Here is a 6,576-nt window from a genome sequence, read left to right as displayed (position 1 = left end):
TGCCCACCCCTAATTGCCCTTAAACTAAATGGTTTTCTCAGCCATTGAAAAGCGCAGTTAATCGTCAACCACATTGCTGTGGGTCTGGAGGCCAGATTGCGTGAGGATGGCAGATTTCCTTCCCTTCATAGCATTAGTGAACAGATGTGTTTTTGCAACAATTACAGGGTAATTGTGGGCAGCACGGTAGCACAGTGGTTAGCACAGTTGCTTCACTGCTCCAGGGTCCCAGGTTCGATTCCCGGCTTGGGTCACTGTCTGTGCGGAGTCTGCACGTCCTCCCCGTGTCTGCGTGGGTTTCCTCCGGGTGCTCCGGTTTCCTCCCACAGTCCAAAGATCTGCAGGTTAGGTGAATTGGCCATGAAAAAGTGCCCTTAGTGTCCAAAAAGGTTAGGTGGAGTTACTGGGATAGGGTGGGGTGTTCTTTCCAGAGTCCGGTGCGGCCTCAAAGGCCTCCTTCTGCACTGTACAATCTATGATTTTATGAATCGCGATAGTCTCATTGCTGAGACTGGCTTTCAAGTCCAGATTTACTCATTGAATTCAAATGCCGCCAGAAGCGGTGATGGGATTTGAACCCATGTCCCCAGAGCAATAGCCTGGGTCTCTGGATTACCAGTCCAGTGACAATACCGCTGTGCCTCCATCTCCTGACATTGTGACACACAAGGTTTGAGCAAGTGGAGCTTCTGGTGAAAGGCTTTGCTGAGCAAAATGTCAAGTTGCTTTGAGCCTTGACTGAGGAGCCTATGAGTAAAAGGTAGATCAACATCAGTGCACACATTAGGACCCCATTAAGGGTCATTTTCAATCTTGTTCCACAAATGGCAACTCGTGGAGAGAGAATCAGTTGAAGTATATGCAGAAAATCGTTTGGAAATTGAAATGTTGCACTTCACTTTATGGGAGGAAAATGAGTCATAATATTTATTTTTCTTTGCAATATCATCACATTGTCATACCGGGGAAACAAGCTTGTGGCAGTGTGACTGGTGTAACTGAATTGGAGACAGATAGACAGGTCAATAGAGGAAGTGTGATGGCAAATTGTTTAAAATGGTAATGAGCCAGGAGAGCTGGAACAGGAATTTACATAAGGTAAAATAAAATAAGTGGTTTAAAGTTGGCTGTTGTATTTTAAAAGGAACATATGCAATTGGCAGATTGTAAGTAGCTGAGGGAATATTGTGTCAGTTTACTTTTAAAATACAATACATTTAAAAAGGGGTTGATCAATTCTAGGAAAATAAACTTTTAAAGGGTTGTACAAACAAGGGGCGGCACAGTAGCAGTGGAGGCAACACGGTAGCACAGTGGTTAGCCGATTCCCGGCTTGGGTCACTGCCTGTGCGAAGTCTGCACGTTCTCACTGTGTCTGCGTGGGTTTCCTCCGGGTGCTCCGGTTTCCTCCCACAGTCCAAAGATGTGCAGGTTACGTGGATTGGTCACGATAAAATTGCCCTTAGTGCCCAAAAGGGTTAGGTGGGGTTACTGGGTTACAGGGATAGGGTGGAGGTGTGATCTTAAGTGGGGTGCTCTTTCCAAGGGCCGATGCAGACTTGATGGGCCGAATCGCTCCTTCTGTGCTGTAAACTCTATGATTCTATAAATAGAGTTTAAGATCAAAGGGGGGGGGGCAGCTTTAAGGAACACAGTGTGTGGGTGTGGTGACTATGAAATCTCGAACATGATAGTGTGGGTGTTGAAGCCAGACCTGTAAACAGCTGTTTTCTGCCACACTCAGAGAGTGCCCTAAAGGTAGCAGGGCATTGAGTGGTAATGTTACTGGAATTCTATAGATTCGAAAATCTATAAGGACTGTTGCCATCACCTCTTAAGTTTATTTAAGTCAAAATCATTTAGGGAATGGTTGGAAAGCACTGTTAACTGTGTAAAACTGTGTTTTAAGTAGTGTCAATTCTTTTTTTTCTTTATTCTAATAAATATTTAAATTTAATGTCTGATCATCACAATTTTTTTTAATGTTTTTATTGGAGTTTTTCATTTGTTACAGGCGAGTCTTTGCTTCATATTGCTCCATCTTACAATTGCGTCCCTCCTAACCAAGGTTACAAATAATTTACATAATTTGCTGTACAAGTGGTTGGCATGAGATGGAACTAAGTTGGCATGGGACAATGAATGCCATGGCGATGGGAAGACGGCACAGGTTGGCACAGCCTATGAGCGGCCATGAGGGGGGGGGTTGGTGGAGGGCATGAGGCAGCAGGGGTTTGCATGGGGAGTGTATGGGGCAGGGGTGAGGTGGTGTGAGGGCTAGAGAGCTGCTTTTTAAATTTGTTTTCTTGTTTCTTTTGCAACTGGGACAAAGTCATGGAGCACCACGGTTGGCCTTTCAGACAGCCCACCTCCACACCTGGCTGCCCCTTTGGCTGCCTCCGAACTCTTTCCAGGGGCAGTGTGTCCGACTCTGAACGTCTGAATTGAAAATCCTGGAGGACTTTCTCCCAAGTTGGGCTTTCAGAGCTGAGAATTTTCCTGACTCGGCACAGCTGACTCAGAACTGAAAATTCAGGCCTCAGTCCTGAACGTTGACATGGTCTCAGATTCAATCCATCATTAATTTCATAGCCCCCCCCCCACCACGTTAAAAACACTTCTCTCATCCTAAATCTCTTCCAGTTAATCTTATATCTATGTTCCCTGAACCACTAGAAGCAGTCCCATTCTTAAATGGGGCCATCATCAATTCACCCCATAATCTCAGCCCCATGACTCAACTGATCCAAATAGTTCACAATAGGCACAGAAGTAAACGGAGTGCAGAATTTATTGCAAGTACCTTGTGTTCAATAAGAAGTTCATTTCATAGTTTAATGACATGAATTACCATATTACCTTGAAATTAGTTTTTAAATTGGAATACATCCAGATAGTCCCCGGTGACTTTGGGTCAAACATTAAAAGATTAAACCCTTCCTCCTGCACCATTCAATGACCTACCAATAAACCACATCTTCTTAAAATTACAATTCGGGCACTTCCCCAAATTCCTGCAGGCAATTTTTCTTCACTTTAAGCCAGTTTCAAACTCTTCCATTGACATTTCAATGCACTTTAATCCAGCTCCAAGAATCTCTTCCCAGTGGTTCCATTTACCAGATTACAGCCTCATCTTCGAGAGAGCATCTCTTATAAAAACAAGGCGACACGATTTAATCACAGGGATTCAGATTAATGTATGAAACAGTCAAGTCCTTACGTGATTGTTAGAAACATGTTCCTAAAATACCACCCACACCTTTCATTCCTATATATCGTCCCATAGAAATTGTGAGGCAAAATGTTTCTTTAACAAGGAATTTCTTCTCATAATAATCTTTATTGTCTCAAGTAGGCTTACATTAATACTTCAATGAAGTTACTGTGAAAATCCCCTAGTCGTCACATTCCGGCACCTGTTCAGGTACGTGGAGGGAGAATTCAGAATGTCCAAATTACCTAAAAGCACGTCTTTCGGGACTTGTGGGAGGAAACCAGAGCATGTATCTTTAATGTAGTAAAAAATCTCCCTAGGGTCTCAGAGAGCACAGTTTTCAGTACTGGTGACCAAATTAGGCAGGTTTTAAGAAGCAGCTTAAAGTGATGCAACATGTAGAGAGGGGAAGAGTTTTAGGGAGGGGATTCCCAAGCTCAGAACCGGGGCAGCTGAATGTACGACCAACAGTGGTGGAGCGATTAAAGCTGGGGATGCTTACACGGCCAAAAGTAGAGAAGTGCAAAGATCTCAATGGGAGTGGGTGTTTCAGGGCTGGAGGTGGTTACAGAGGCTGGCAGGGAGAAACTACAGAGGGGTTTGAACACAATGAGAATTTCAGAAGTGTTGCTGCACCAGAGATTAATAGAGATCAGCGAGCACCGAGGGTGGGGTTGTGATAGTGGATCGAGACTTGCTGCCGTGAACCAGTTGATTCAAGTGATTTCATGGTCATCATTAAACTTTTTTTTCCAGATTTTTATTGAATTCAAATTTCACTATCTGCAGTGGCGAGACTTTAACCTGGGTCCCCAGAACATTACCCTGGGTCTCTGGTTTATTAGTCCAGTGACAATACCACTATGCCATCAACTCCCCATCAATAGAGATCCAGAGGGGTGGGATTTATTGCCGAATGGGAGGGGTTTATCGCCAAAGTTAAGGAAATAGAGGGATTTGGAACTGGGTAAATTTAAAGATTCCATGTAGTTAAGTGTATTGTTAAGTGTTAAGTGTATTGCTAAGTGTTAAGTGTATTCCCGTACCAGCCTCCCCGAACAGGCGCCGGAATATGGCGACTTGGGGCTTTTCACAGTAACTTCACTTGAAGCCTACAGTTATGATCCCTCAGAGGAGGCAAACCGTGAGCTTTACATGCTCCCTCTCATCCAGGCCGTACATGGTCGCCTGATGCTTTACTGTGGCAAAGAAATGGTGGGGGTCTGAGGTGGGGAGGAACGGTATGATCTTATCGCATGCATCCCGTAATTGGGTCACTGTTAAGGGGGTGGAGTATAGAAATTCCGCATTGTCCGATGTGGCTGTGCGGTGGGTGGTGACTGGGTTCATTGGAGCCTGAACCATCTGCTGTGTGGGGGGTTCGGGCGCTTTCCTCTATTGTGGCTTTCCCTGCGCACATGTTCCCTGAACATATCTCTGCGCTGTTTCATTCAATTCTTCCCAATCAGGGCCGTCTTCCTCATCTAACTTTTCTCCAAAGGTTTCCTGGCATCCTTTTTGAACTGAAAGCAGCGATTGCAGCTCTGCAATCTGCTTCCGGCACTTTGCGTGATTTAATGTGCTTTGTCTTTGCTCTGTGGTGGCAGCATGGAGTGCTCTTAACGCTGCCTTTAGGTCGCCTCACTGTCTCTGTAATGCTTCTACCTGCTTTTCTGTTTCTTCACGTACCAGGACTGCACGTTACGTGTCCCGATAGGCCTTTTCATATTGAGACTGAAAGCTGCTCAAGTGCGCCAGACAAGACTGGTGAGCCCTTTTGGCGTCATCCACCTCTACGTCTTTTGCTGCCAATTTCCTCCTCAATTCTAAATTCTCTCTTTCTACCTCGCTTACATCGACCTCACTCATTTGATGTATGCCCTCTACTTCATTCCGGAGAGTCCTAACGACCTCCTCTGTGCCTCGCAATTGTGCCAAGCAGGACACGATTGCCATCGACTTGCGAGCTTTCCCTCAGCTCTTTTTGTGGATCTCGCTCAGGGTCTCCGACCAAGTATGTCCTATACTCCTGGGGCCCGATTCCTCGTTGGCACAGAATTCATTCCAAAGGGGCCATCCTTTCCCTTTGAGATATTTCCTGATCTCTTCCTCACAAATGGGACATTGCCCCACTCTACTGCTGCTGGTCGCTGTGACCGCAAATTCCTCTGGGTTCATGAGGCGCTGCATTGCCTGCATTGCCATCTTTCCTATCCGAATGCTGCTCTTCAAATTTGGGACAGGGGTATTAAGGCGGTGCTGTAAATACGGGTACGCCTTTCGCTACTTTCCGATATACAAACTCCCGACAGTTTTGTCGCAACAAAAAAATCTATCAGTTTTACCTTATCGCCCTGTTAGTTATGCATGCATACACACACTTCCGAATTATGACTATTGATCAGAACTGCTTGAACACTTGTGGTTTTCTGTTTCCAATTGGATCTCTAATTCAAATTCTTGGGTTCTCCCGGAGTGGTTATGCCACTTCTAGATTGGATCCCAACAGAGCCGCCAAATAATGTTGCTAACTTTCCGTTGGTTCAATTGCTCTGTTTTATTACCTTTGCTCTCGAGTCGCCAGGTATCTTTATGATACCGCCACGAGGTTCAAGTCCAAGTAATGATCAATAACCCAATACACCGATTAGTAAGATTTAAATCAAAGCACATTTATTATACACAGTAATCGCTACTCATGCACAAATTCTACGTCTAAGCTACTTCTACAACAGGTCTATACTGAACTTCGGACTGGCCCACCAGGTCAGGGGGAACAAATGGCCTTTTGTTCGGGTTCTGAGTCGGCGGGATTCGAAGTTGGTACGGATTGGTAGCTAGGAGCGCCTATCTTGTAGCGAGCATTGAATTAAGACTTACTTCGTTCGGTGGTCACTGCACCGGTCACGGTCAATGTTGGTTCGTGTTGCTGGGTGACCCGGGCAGGACGAAGAAGTGAAGAGAGCGATTTGAACTTGGGGCTTAACTCTTATAGTCCCCAGGGGCTTCCTGCCTTTCGGGGCGGACCCTGTACCTGGTCCCAAGTGATTGGACTTTGTCCCAATCACTTGGTTCGATTTCTCCAATACTGGAGCGGTTCCCTGATCGATGGGCGGTCTTGAGGTGTTCGTTCACCTCCTTTGTGTTGGCTCCTGCTGGCGCCGGGGAGTCTGGCTTTGCTTTGTGTCCCCCAAATGTTACTTATTGTTCCCGGGGATTGCTCATCAGTATGTAGATGGCTGCTACATTGTTATGGTGATGGTCGCTGGTATCGATGTTGTCTGGCCTTTTGCAGAGTTTTAATACACAGCAAACCTGCACCTGCCGGTTTCTGTCTTGTTCGCTGACTTTCCCATCAG

This window comes from Scyliorhinus torazame, chromosome 11, assembly GCF_047496885.1.
Source record: "Scyliorhinus torazame isolate Kashiwa2021f chromosome 11, sScyTor2.1, whole genome shotgun sequence".
NCBI classification, from domain to species: Eukaryota; Metazoa; Chordata; class Chondrichthyes; order Carcharhiniformes; family Scyliorhinidae; genus Scyliorhinus; species Scyliorhinus torazame.
Note: the sequence above shows the minus strand (reverse complement) of the source record.